General features: G+C 35.4%; 1 protein-coding gene across 1 annotated transcript in view; it reads left to right on the forward strand.

Annotated features, from left to right (window-relative positions):
* The window catches only part of CTNNA3 (catenin alpha 3), a 1,601,461-nt gene that overhangs the window by 661,922 nt on the left and 926,002 nt on the right, over window positions 1-13,537 (forward strand). The window lies entirely within an intron of this gene.

Here is a 13,537-nt window from a genome sequence, read left to right on the forward strand (position 1 = left end):
TCTATTTTCTGCCCAAACCAGGAAACAGCCATGTATTTAAGACATCTTGGTACCTTTTGTCGGAAACGGCATTCATAGTCCACAATTTGGACACTGGATAAGCTCATTGCTACTTAATTGGTCACTGTTTCTAAGATTTTTCTGTAGAAATATCTTAAAAGAGGAATATTTTATATGTTTATATTGATATTTCTATACTTTTCATATTTCCAATTCAAATTTCAGTTTATGGGGTTTTGCTTGTAATTTTTTTCATTTGCTATGTTTATCTCTTTTCTCTTAAACTGAAAATCTTAGTTCCATATGACAGCATATATATAATAATTTAAGAATAACTTTAGAATAACAGCAGTAATAAGCATGCCTGGTAGCTAAGTTGGTTAAGCATCTGACTCTTGGTTTTGGCTCAGGTCATGATCTCACACTTCATGGGTGGAGTCCCATGGTGGGCTCTGTGCGGACAGTGAGGAGCCTGCTTGGGATTCTCTCTCTCTTTATCCCTCTGTCCCTCCCCCATATGCCCTTCCTCTCCTCTTTCCTCTCAAAATAAATAAAGTAAATAAATGAATAACAAGAGTAATATTATTAACAATGTGATTAGTAAAAACAATTTTAAATTTCTTAAAGATTTTGGTTAATGCTACTTAAATATAATTCATATCAATTCATGAACAGTTATATTCCCTTGTTTCTTTTTTATATATTCCCTTGCTTCATTGCTTTTTGTTTCTATGGATTTTTTTTAGTTTGAATTAACTTTGTTTAATTATTATTTAAAACATTATTATAGTTACAAAGTCAAATCCTCAAAGTAAAGCACATTTGGAGAGCTCTACCTTCTCTACCATGCCCTTCTTTAGTGGGTATCACCATTTTTAATTTTTTGTTTATCTTTCCTTTTTTAAAATGATATAGCTATAACTCTATACATATATGTATTACTATATCTCTTTTCTTTGATTAAAGGTAGCATACTATAAAAGCATAAAAACCTTGCTTCTTTGTACTGAAACAATATATCCTAACAATATTAGGTAATATTCCTCTTTCTTTTTAGAAAGCACCTAAAAGCCATGGCACTCTTTGCAGACCAACATGCATTACTTACATTTGAATTTAAAATAAGTGTCTCATGCCAAACATGTTCCTGCTCTGAGCTATGGTTTACGACAGTGCTTAGCAGGCGAGTCCTAGTGCTTGATATATATGGCCTCCATTAATCCTCATGACTTCCTCATCAGGAAGCATGTGTGCAATCACCATTTTATAAATGAGAAAATTGACACATAAAGAGATTAAGTGACTTTACCAGGGTTCATAGGTAGTGAATGGGCAGGGCTGGATTCACACCTAGCCAGTCTGACACCAGGGTCAGTGCTCGAAGGACTATATCATACTGCCTGTCCCTCCTGGAATATAGAAAAAAAAAAGAGAGAAATAAACAGAAGAGGGGTGCCAGCCTGGTTGAGTTGGTTAAGTGTCCAACTCTTGATTTTGGCTCAGGTCGTGATGCTTGAAGGCACAGAGTCTGGTTGAGATTCCCTCTCTCTCTCTGACCCTCCCCTGATCATGTGCAAGCATGCTCTCTCTCTCTCTCTCAAAATAAATAAATGAAGAAAAAAAAAAGGAAAAAACCAGAAGGATTTAATACAGTTGAAGAAAATATATGAAAGAACACTTTATACTAAGAAATTTTTAGTCATTAAGATTTTCCCCACTTAATAAATCTTATTTGATTTTAGTAACAATATATTTTGATCTCCTTCACAAAATTTTTGCATATTCTTTAAGGACATGGTTGAAGATCTTCAGGTACCTCATACTTGACAGATGAGGTACCTGGAGTCTTGGAAGAGATAGGTGATACAACTGGTTGATACTAAGTAAGGGCTGCAACTCTTGCTTCCTGTCTCACACAATAAAGGATGAGAGTTAAAACAGAGCTTTGGGGCCTTTGAGATCCACACTTACCAGTGGCCACTCTGAAGGTATCATATTTAATTCTAGACCCTTCTAAGCTCAAAAGAAGGCTGAATCTAATTCTGTGTTATCATACCTGCTTCTTAACAGGTCCTTCTCACTTAGTTTTTTCCTTTCACTGTTCCCTCTACAGCCCTTACACATGGCAGTTATATACACACATGGCTGCTCCATGTACTACTTCTTATTTTATTGTGAATTTCTTCATTTTTTTAAATGTTTACTGAAACTCAAATCATTTTTCTAATCTTCTTGCCTATAGTACATACATAAAATATAGTATTTGTAAATACTTGCTTTTAGGGAAAAAAGATTTTAAAAATTTGAAGCCACAGTTAATTGGCTTCAGTTATATATAGTAGAAGAAACTTCTGAATCCTTTGCCTTTCCTTTCTTTTTTTGGGGGGGGATTTTATTTTTTTTTAATTTATTTTTTTTAATTTTTTANAAAACATCTGAATAGGGGCGCCTGGGTGGCTTAGTCGGTTAAGCGTCCGACTTTCGCTTAGGTCATGATCTCGCGGTTCAAGGGTTCGAGCCCGGCATCGGGCTCTGTGCTGACTGCCAGCTCAGAGCCTGGAGCCAATTTCAGAGTCTGTATCTCCCTCTCTCTCTGACCCTCCCCTGCTCACCCTGTCTCTCTCTCTCTCCTAGAAATAAATAAAAAAAAATATTAAAAAAAAAACATCTGAATAAAAATATAAAATGGAAACACACTGATAAATATTATCAGAAAAATAATCTTGAATATGTTCATTAAGATATGAATCCACACAGATATGGAGAAAAAGATAACTAGTTATTCAGTTACTATGTATAGGATCCTACAGTTAAATGTTTTATTTTTATTTTTTACTTATTTTTTGAACTTTCTAGTTACAAAAATCTTTTGTTTATACTGTACTACATTGCTATTATTTTATATGTTTTTCCTTGTGTCTTTTTAATGACTTAAAAATTCACCTATGAAGAAACAAGCCTAACTTGTTAGAAATTGTATAATATTTATCTGTTTTTGAGGGGAAGGGCAAAGGAAGGGAAACTTGTAAAATAGAATAAACACTAATAAAAGAAGACAAGAAAGAACAACTGAAGAAACACATGAAATCAAGGTTCTGGATAATCTCCATAATTTAGAGTGATAAAATGGATAGAATATGGTTTCTGGTATCTATGAGTCATGAGTTCCTTTCAAATTCCTTTACTTATAACACTGTTCAAATTATTAATGATATCTGGATCTCAGCTTCCTTATTTCTAAAAATTAGCACACACAAGTTGCCTCTCAAATTGTTTGGAGAATAATATGACAGCAACTAGTAAACTCATGGATTAAGGATGCAATTAATATTATTGTTTTACTCACATATATTTCATCTAGAAATGAGTTAAGGTTATATTCAATAACTTTTTAATATTATAATTTATTTTCAAAAATAGTCTGTACATGGGGCGCCTGGGTTGCTCAGTCGGTTAAACTTCCGACTTCGGCTCAGGTCATGATCTCGCGGTTCATGGGTTCAAGCCCTGCATCCGGCTCTGTGCTGACAGCTATCTCAGAGCCTGGAGCCTGTTTCAGATTCTGTGTCTCCCTCTCTCTCTCTGACCTTCCCTGCTCATGCTGTCTCTCTCTCAGAAATAAATAAAACATTAAAAAAAGTAGTCTGTAGATGATGCTATTTATACATAAAATTTTAAAAATATATGTACGTATGTGGAATATCAGCTTTGCCAATAGTGCTAGGTCCAAAGGATGAATAATATAGCATTCTGACTACAAGAAACCCACCATTTCTTTCTGCCTCTGCCAGAGGTCCCCCTTGACTTAGTTTTGATTGGCTATGATTCTTTAGACAAGACTTGCAACTAATCAGAAGAACTTCGTATATAGTCTTATAGCAAAATAATTGTAGAGTATTTCATTCAATACTGAAATGATCTACCTTGCATTAAATTCTAGTATATTAGTTATTCTCTATTTTTCTTTCCATGGTTTTCTTGGAGAGAGTAAATTTAATTCTTTAATCTTATCCCAGAAGTCTTATTTTTCTTTATCTTTACCTTTATCCTCATCACACTTTTTTGGCAACTAATACAGGACAAGTCTCTGCAGCTATCTTGCACTTACAAGTATAAATTCTTATCAGGTACATAGATTATGATTTTTATTTCTCCATGGTGCTTGTTTCTAGTTCTGTTTGCTTGGTTTTCTACTTTGAAATTTTGCTGCCTACAATATTCTCTTGGCCGTCTCCTCTAGAAAGTGTGAGCATTAATTCATGCTTCGGAATCATTTCATTAAATTCCTTTTATTGATGATCTCCTGGTTATTAGGGTGGTTATATGCAATTATTTGAAATAATTGAAAAGAACCCAGAGGGCCTAAAGTAGCTATCCCTATTAAAATACACCTTCTCATTGGGAAACACTTATTAAATAGTTTACTTACTCTCCTATGTAGACCCATAATCACTGCAAGCAATGAAAAGGTACAGAACATCTTGGTTACTTCTGCATTTCAAATTATTTTCTGATGTCTTTTCAAATCTTCTCTAGAGCTTTGTGGAGCTTTCCTACAATAGAAAATTGCACGCAAGCACCCAAGGGTCAAGCCTTTCCCTACTGAAACTTAATGTCTTTGCTGTGTGAGCTAAGACAATTTATAAAAATCACAGAAGAGCAGATTCATCTGTTACCATGTACAGAAACATCTCAAAGAGACAGCTAAACATGACAGTTAAGGGGACTTGCAATTGAAAGAGAGAGAGAGAGAAAACATGAGCAGAGATGAGAGCCATATAATTATGCTCATTCACACTGTGACTAGCTTTAAAGTGATTTATTCAAAATGGTTACCCGTATACTCTTAGTCAGCCCCTTTCTTGACTACATGCTAATTCTGATTTGGGCATTTGTCTCTAGAATATATTGGTTCTTCCCCTTGAAAGAGAATTGTGCTGCATTTTCAGTAGTGTTTAAATCAGTTAATCATATTTCCCAATTATCCCATAACATTAGTTATTTGAATTTCAAGTTGCAATGTTCTTAGAGAAAGCTTAATATCTTCATTATACATACAGTCATGGTTAGCTAATTAGCATCCTGAATGCGACAGTTTAACCCTGGATGCCAGTATTCTTGGCTTCAGTGATATATTGGGTTTTCTCATTTAAAAAATTTTAATGATATTTGAAAATACTAATGTTGAATTCTACTTAATAAGAAGCCTCCTTTGAAAGTATCCAGGCACCATATAAATGCATTACAGTTCTCATCTATTGGTTTATAAATAAAAACACCCTTGAATGTTTTCCAAAGGAGTAATACGATTTACAATATAGTTAATGAAAATTAAGCTATATTGGTTTTCCTAAAGGAAAATTGCACTACATAATTAATTTTAAAAATCTCTGTTTATTTCTTCAGTTTGTTGAGAAACAAGAAACAGATTCAAATTAATAAAGCTAAGAGAGCACACTGCATTTTGACATTGTCTCTAATTAAAAGACCAGTAGCTCAAAAACAATTTTATCTTGTTTGAATTGCCATTTTAGTTGCCGTTGTACTTAAGGCTTTTTTTCTCCATTCCCTAAATAAGGATTCTTATCTTTTAAATAAAAGATGTAACAGACTGCAATTATTTCTGTTATTAAAATAAACATATTGCTATTTTACAAATGTTAACATTTAGGTTTTGTTATTTTAGTTTAGTGATTATTATGCAACGCACAAAACCGTAAATCAACATAAGTCAGAGAGGTGAAGTGATGTGCACTAGATTACATGTTGGACAATGGAAGAACTGGTACTAAAACTCAGGCTTCTGAATATCCAGTCTAGTGCTTTTTCCTTTATCTGGACTTTTGGTGCCTTGTGATCACTTGATTTGCAGTATCCCAGAAAATAGCTCATTTCATTTTGGCACTCAGTAATATTCCATTGTTTGGGGTGCCTGATTGGCTCAGTTGGTAGAGCATGTGATTCTTGATGTTTGTGAGTTTGAGCCCCACATTGGGTGTAGAGATTACTTTACAAAAATAAAATAAATAATAATAATATTCCATTGTCTGGATGCACTGCTGTTTATCTATTTATCTGCTGAAGAACATCTTGATTGCTTCCGACTGTTAGCAATTATGAATAGAAGTAATAAAATCCATGTGCGAGTTTTTGCACGGGATTAAGTTTTCAGTGCCTTTAGGTAGAAGGGTATTTCTGGATTGTGTCACATAGAAAGAGCATGTTTAATTTGGTAAGAAACTGCCAAACCATTTTCCAAAGTGGCTATACCATTTTGCACTCCCTCCAGCAGGGAATGAACATTCCTGTTGCTCCACATCCTCACCAGCATTTGGTGTCAGTGTTTCTGGATTTTGGCCATTCTAATAGATGTGTAGTAGTATCTCATTGTTTGAAGTTGTGTTTCCTGATGACATTAGGTGTGGAGCATAGCATCTTTTCCACAGTAACCTTTTAACAAAGTTATTCCCTTCTTAAAACTCATCATTGACTCCCTATTGCTTTTGAAAAACAGGCTCTATCATAGCTGGCATGATTTGGCACATGTATAGAGCTACTTCGCTTTGTATTAGGTATATATTGTTGCTATAACAAATTACTAAAAGCTACATACACTTAAAACACATGGCCTAAAACACCACAAATCTATTATCTTAAGGTTATAGTCGGAAGTCCAACATGGGTCTCACTGGACTAAGATCAAGGTGGCAACACGACTGTGCTCATTTTGAGCTTCCAGGGAAGGAACTTTTTTGTTGATGAAGGTGTTAGCACAATTCAAGTCCACAGGGTTGTAGGACTACATGTCTCTATTTCCTTGCTGACTGTCACCCAGGGTCCACCCTTAACTTCTCTTTTTAGTTTTTGTACATTGACCTCTACACCTCAGAACCAGCAATAGGGCATCTATCCTTTTCAGGCTACCATCTCTCTGACTTTTTTTCCATAGTCACATCTCTCTTTGAGCACAGCCTAAGAGGTTTTTGACTCCTACGGACTTGAGTGATCAAACTGGGTCCAATTGTGTAATCCAGGATGATCACCCCATCTCAAGATATGTAACATGTAACATGACATCTGTAAAATACCTTTGCCATGGGTTAACAGACTCCAGAGGTTGTAATAATTTTTGGAGGGCCATTATTCTGCTTACCCCACAGCTCCTATTACCTTGATCTCCATCTCCCCACAGTGGCTTCCTTTCTTTTTTCAAACCTGTGAAGCACCTCCCTACCACAGAAACTTTTATTTTTATGGGACTTGCTCCTGGATTTCTTCTTCTGACTATTTTTTATGTTAGTAGACTTAGTCAAAGTTTGGTTCTGAAAGTAGATCCAACTGAGCCCATAGTAGGGATTTACTTAATTGAAACTACAAGAATTTGGGGAGGACAGAAGTTGTAGATAAGACATTGAGTCTGATGGTAATACAATTTCTCAGACCTACATGTTTGGACTGTTAGTCCTTGGTCCCTGATGTACTGGAAGAAGATAAGTTTCTGGCACATTATTTTTTTTCCTGTAATTGATATCCACCCTTGTATTGGGGTAGAAGAAAAGTTACATGAAGGTTTATCAAAAGTAATCATGAAACTGCATTTGAATTCCCCTTCTCTAATCCTAGATCTTTTGTTCTGACATGAGGGGTTAGTAGGCTACTGATTTTGAAACAGAATCATGCAAAGAAAGAGGGCATTGCTACTGAGAGAGGATAAGAACAGCAGTTACTTTTAAGGCAGAAGTTTATTCTAAATTATATTTTCCTGAATCTCTAAGGATTTCCCTCCTACCCAAAGATGGGCTCTTAAATGTCAATCTTGATCTTTTTGCATGGAGAATGAGCAAATATATATTGCATAATTGTTAACTGGGAAATCAATAGAGCATATAGAATAGAGCCAGTGGTGTCAGCCCTGCTGGTCCGATGAAACTCCACAGATATTCATCACCTGGTATTAGAAAGTGCAGTACAGCACTTAGAAATGCCATTGCTATTTTCAATTCAACATTAGTTTGGGACTTGTGAATCAATTAATCACTCAAAGTCTCTTAAAATTGTATAGTTTTTTAAAAAGATAACACGTCTGCCTCAGGATTTGAAATTTGATGGGCTGAAGAAGAAAAGCTTTTCCCTGTTTATATTCTGGATATGGATTTAATTTAATTTCTTCACATTAACTAAGGAAAATGTTATATTTCAAGATATGACTTAGTATGTAACAGTGGAATACGCAGTCTAAAAGAAGGTGTTATCCGGAATTAAGGAAGTGAGATGTAGGCATGGAAGAGAATGAGCCATTACAATGAATCCTAGTCTTTCTGTAAAATCTAGCTAATAATGGCTTGCATTTGTTAAGACTGTTGCTTGTTGAGGGTGTTGGCAGAGAGTGGTATTTAATGTATTGATGTAGAATCCATGAGAGGCAGTGATAAGGACTACACATCTATAGTCACTGGAGATGGTAATGTAGTGAGAGTAAGGTGGTAGCCTGCTTTTGAGGGTCTAAAACACAGAACTCAACAGAAGGGTTCAAGTATCAGGAGTGTGATCTTGATGGAGGCTGATCTTGGGAATGGGGTAAAGTGCCTGGCTGCAAAACCAAACACCCATAGGGTTGATTTGATGTTCAGTCACAGATCATAGAGCCAGAGCATCTTCAGTTCATTCTTGAGGAAATCACAACTGGATGTATTGTAGTGAAATCACTGGGCTTAGAAGTGGAGGTTAAGAAGCACAGCTATAGGGAGATGAAAAAATGATTATGGAACATTCTCCAAAGCTTGTGGGTTTACTTTTTTACACTCATTTCCATCCCCCTCTCCTTTCCAGTCTTACTTGTTCACCCACTTCTGTCCTTTTTCTTTCTCTTCTTTGGTTCATGGCAAATAGGATTAGAGGCTGACAGTATAGGGACAGTAAGGAAAATAAGGGAGCCTTCTTTTTCTTTTTAACCTTTGGGAAGTCCTGCCATAGACATTACTATATATTTCTGAAAGGGGATGTTACAAATGACCATCACTGAACAAAGTCCTATTATCCCATTGGACAGAGATTGGATTATCAGTCACTGGTGTGATCAGTTCATTTTCTTAAGGAAACACTAGCTATCTGTATTTTATAGCATCAACTGCAACACTAGAGGTGCATTTTTAAGAATCCCCTGAAATTATTTCCTTTTCTCCTTCTTTTATTTTTTTTTTCAGCAGGAGTTTATTTCATCTTTCCTCCTTCTTGTGATTTTAAAATTTGTACTGAATGCACAACGGGGATAAAATATAACTTTTTTTTTTTGGTGCAGAGACTTGCCACCCAGTTGGCATTTTTATTATAAGAACAATTACCTGGGGAGGTGATTTACTGGCAAGAACAAAATCAGTATATCCTATTATCTCCCAGTGTTTCCCTATCAGACTCTCTAGGACATAGTGTTTGGAATTCAGAGGGGGATTGACTATAGAATTTGGACTTCTGAAAGCCTGAACAAGGAAAACAAAACAAAAAAAAATGAACCTTAAAATCTGTATCTCTTTGCAGTAGATGCAGTCACTTGTCAAGATGTAATAATGTAATAACATTTTGCCTTAAGATGAATAGGTAAAGGGATATTATATGTAATGATTAGCCTCAGAATAATTCAGCCTACTTAATAACATCATATTATCATGACCTGTCTTATTACACTGTGTAAAATAACAAAAAAGACTTTACTTGACTTTGCATGATGCATTATTGCTTTAGGTGCTTAGGTGGCTTTTAGTATGTCATATGCAGTGCTGTCAAACTCTGTAATAACCTGGGAAAATGAATTCACCCTCACACTAATATGTTTTTCTTTCCTTCAAAAAAGAGTTACTGTAAACAGTTTATGACACCCCACCGTTGCCTTTTCTTTACCCCAACTCCTTCCCATATCCTTAGACAGTTATCTAGTACTCTCCTGGTATCTCTGGGTTCTCAAGATTGTTTATTCTTTTTTTTATGTTTTCTTTTTATTTTTGAGAGAAAGACAGCATAAGCAGAGAAGGTTCAGAGAGAGAGGGAGACACAGAATCTGAAGACAGGCCCCAGGCTCCAACAGATAGTTGTCAGCACAGAGCCTGACGAGAGGCTCAAACCCATGAACCATGAGATCATGACCTGAGCTGAAGCCGGACGATCAACCAACTGAGCCACCCAAGTGCCTCAAGATTGTTTATTTTTATGCATCATTGAGCCCCATTATCTTGACCTTTTATTATTTGTCTTCTGTAGTTGTTTTTCCTATATGAGTTATCAATTGGTGTGTAACAGACAGCTGCAAAATCTAGTGACTTAAAATAAAAACATTAGCTCACAGTTTCTGTGGGTCAGGAATTGGGGAATAGCTTACCTGGACATTTCTGTCTCCATATGTCTCAAGATGTTTCAGTCAAGCTGTTGATGGAGGCTAGAATCATGTGAAGGCTTGACTGGGGCTGGAATACCTGCTTCCAGGACGACTCCATCACATGGCTGTTGGCAGGAGGCCTTTTGTTAGGGTGGCTGGCTTTTCTAAGAGTGATGATGCCTTTTATCATGGAGTCTTAGAAGTCATACAGCATTATTTCTTCCATACTCTATTAATTGGAAGCAAGTCCAGTTCACTTTCAAAGGAAGGAAAATCAAGCTCTCTTGAAGGGAAGAATATTGAATAATTAGTGACCATATTTTAAAACCACCAAATCTCCCACAACCCCCCTATGCCTTCATTCGCCTGTCTCATGTCTTATGACTTTAGTTCATGATGAAACTACTAATAATGGAGAGTAATTGTATTAAAATATTTAGTTTCTTTATGCAATGTAATATTATGTTAAAATATTTAGTTTCTCTATGCAATGCAATATAAAAATTTAAAAAGAGCATACAGCCAGCTCTCTTGTGGGTCTGCCATTTACTAATTATATGACTTTGGGAGAGTTATTTAACCTTTATAAGCCTCTTATCAACCATTAAATGAAGATTTTGATATCTACCTTGTAGGATGTAATAGAGTCAAAGTCATACATGTAAAATAACTAAAATAGAATTTTACATATAACAGGTTCATAATTGGTGCCTATAATAACAATAACACTGATTATTATTGTAGCTGTTGCATTGTATTTGGGAACTTTTGATTACCTTGGCATAACTCAAAGAAATTTCTAAATGGTGGAAATCACTGTGCAAATGGGCATAAAGCAATATTTATTATCAGAGCTCCCCTCAGTCCAAAGACTCACCTCTACCCCCTACTCAGCCAGTCCCTCCATGATATCACCCAGAGACTTCAGTGTATTTGGTCAAACTGTCCTTCAGTCAGTATTGGGCTCTGGTTGTAAGCCCCTGCTCCACAGTCTATATAAGTTATGTAATCTTAGGCAAACTTTTCAACCTTTTTAAGTTGTCTTTCCTAATATATAAATTTAAGGATACTTATTTCCTTTTTTGTGGCGCAGTGAATCAGTTGTAGTAGAAGCAACAGTGGCTTAAAAACTGATTTCGCCTTTTTTTGTTTAAGTCAGTAGCTCCCAAACAGGACTGTTCATTGGAATTCCTAGGAACACTTAAAAAAATTCCTAATGTCTAATCCCATCTCAGGATTTTATTTAATTGGTCTGGAGGACATATGATACCTATTCATCTGGAGATTTAAAAAATTCCCCTGATATTTCTAACATGTTAAGAACCACAGTTTTAGAATATAATTTTATCAATTGTTAGACCAAAAGTCTAAATAAATTAGATTTCAGTTAAAGTGGTCTAAAAATACTTATTTAGATCTTGTCTTTCTGTGTTTTTGATGTTTCATTTTTGTTTTTCATCTTGATAGTTTTGTTTCTTCTCAGTATACATTTTAATCCATTTGTTCAGTACTTCCTAATTTTATCATTCTTGCTTGGCTCAAACCCTGAGTTCCTTGTGCTGAGGTCATATATTCTACTTTTTTTTTTTTAAATAAGAAAGGAATAAGCAAGTATAAATTAGTGGCTTCTAGATAGATTATTCTTCCAGTAGGAAAGATGACACCATGTGGCTTTGGTGGAAGTAGACAGGCATCCTGCATGCTTCATAAGAACCATTGATGAACGGTGCCATTGGTGCATCTGACTATGTATTGGCAATAGTGCACATAACAGATGGGGCTGAGTGTAGGCAGTCAAGTGTTCAAGCTCTGTCTCTGAATTGACTAATGGTTTTGATGGCAGAAATTCAAGGCCAAGCACTGGGATGCCAGTCTTCGTGTTGTATTGAATGTCTGCAATTAAAGCTATGAGACCACTCCCTTTCTGCTCTAACTCAGACTTAATTAATTTTGAATTAAAACAAAGAGTTTCCATGACCACATGAGATACATTTTGGGTTTGGTGAACAGGATTAGTGTAATGATATCTCCACCCCTTGATTATTCCCCACAAAAGACCCCTCAGAAGCCAATTTAAAATGCCATCCAAAGTGACATGTTGCTGTTAAATATTTTGATATGTATAGGGCATTTTCATATCCATGTCCTATGTAGAGAATCTGTAGGTGTCCTGTTGGAAAATGCCAGTGACCTAATGTAGCATAGAATCAGTATGGGCATTTGGCACTCATCCACAACTCTAAGAAGGTCATTTGTCAGGGCTTTCAGAACTAGTTCAGGCTAGGTCTTGTCTAAAATAAAGATACAGTTCAAGGTGTAGTTTTCAGATGAAAGTTTTTAATCATACCTTGTCCAGTTATTATTTTCATAATTAGCACTGCTGGTTAAAGCTCAGACCTAATACACCCAAGATCATGGATTTAACTTCCATATGGGTTACTTAGTTTTATACTATCTCATTATCACAGATTGTTCTTTTAATCCTGCTGGGAGCCTTGCAGATACATTCTTTCTGGCAAAAAAAAAAAAAAGTATATAATTGCTTTTAGACCTTGTATGCCTGAAATCTCTGCATTGGAAAACCATGTAACTCAGATTACTTGCTTGCATGTATGGACACCAGCATATGAACTTGAGTAAATTGGAACTGAGTTAGTATAATCTCATCTTGTATCACCCTATTTACTTTCTTTTAGACACTCCAAGAGTAAAAATATTTATAGGTGTAGGAACTAAGGAATTATAATGAACTGACTAGTGGTTCCATTGAATGCATGGAAACAAATAAAATGAAAACACAATGGTCCAAAACATTTGGGATGCAGCAAAAGCAGTCATAAGAAGGAAATCTATAGCAATTAGCAATACAGGCTTACCTCAAGAAGCAAAAAAAAAAAAAAAAATCTCAGGAAACAGCCTAACCTTATATCTAAAGGAGCTAAGAAAAGAACAAATGAAGCCTAAGGCTAAAAGAATATGGGAAATAATAAAGATGAGAGTAGAAATAAATAATATAGAAATTAAAATAACTGATAGAACAGATCAGTGGAACCAGGAGCTTGTTCTTTGAAAAAATTAATGAAATTGATAAACCCCTAGCCAAACTTACCAAAAGGAAAAGAGAAAGGACTTAAATAAATAAAGTCACAAATGAGAGAAAATAAAGAAAAC

The sequence above is a fragment of the Crocuta crocuta genome, unplaced genomic scaffold (assembly GCF_008692635.1).
Source record: "Crocuta crocuta isolate KB4526 unplaced genomic scaffold, BGI_CrCroc_1.0 scaffold167, whole genome shotgun sequence".
Lineage (NCBI taxonomy): Eukaryota > Metazoa > Chordata > Mammalia > Carnivora > Hyaenidae > Crocuta > Crocuta crocuta.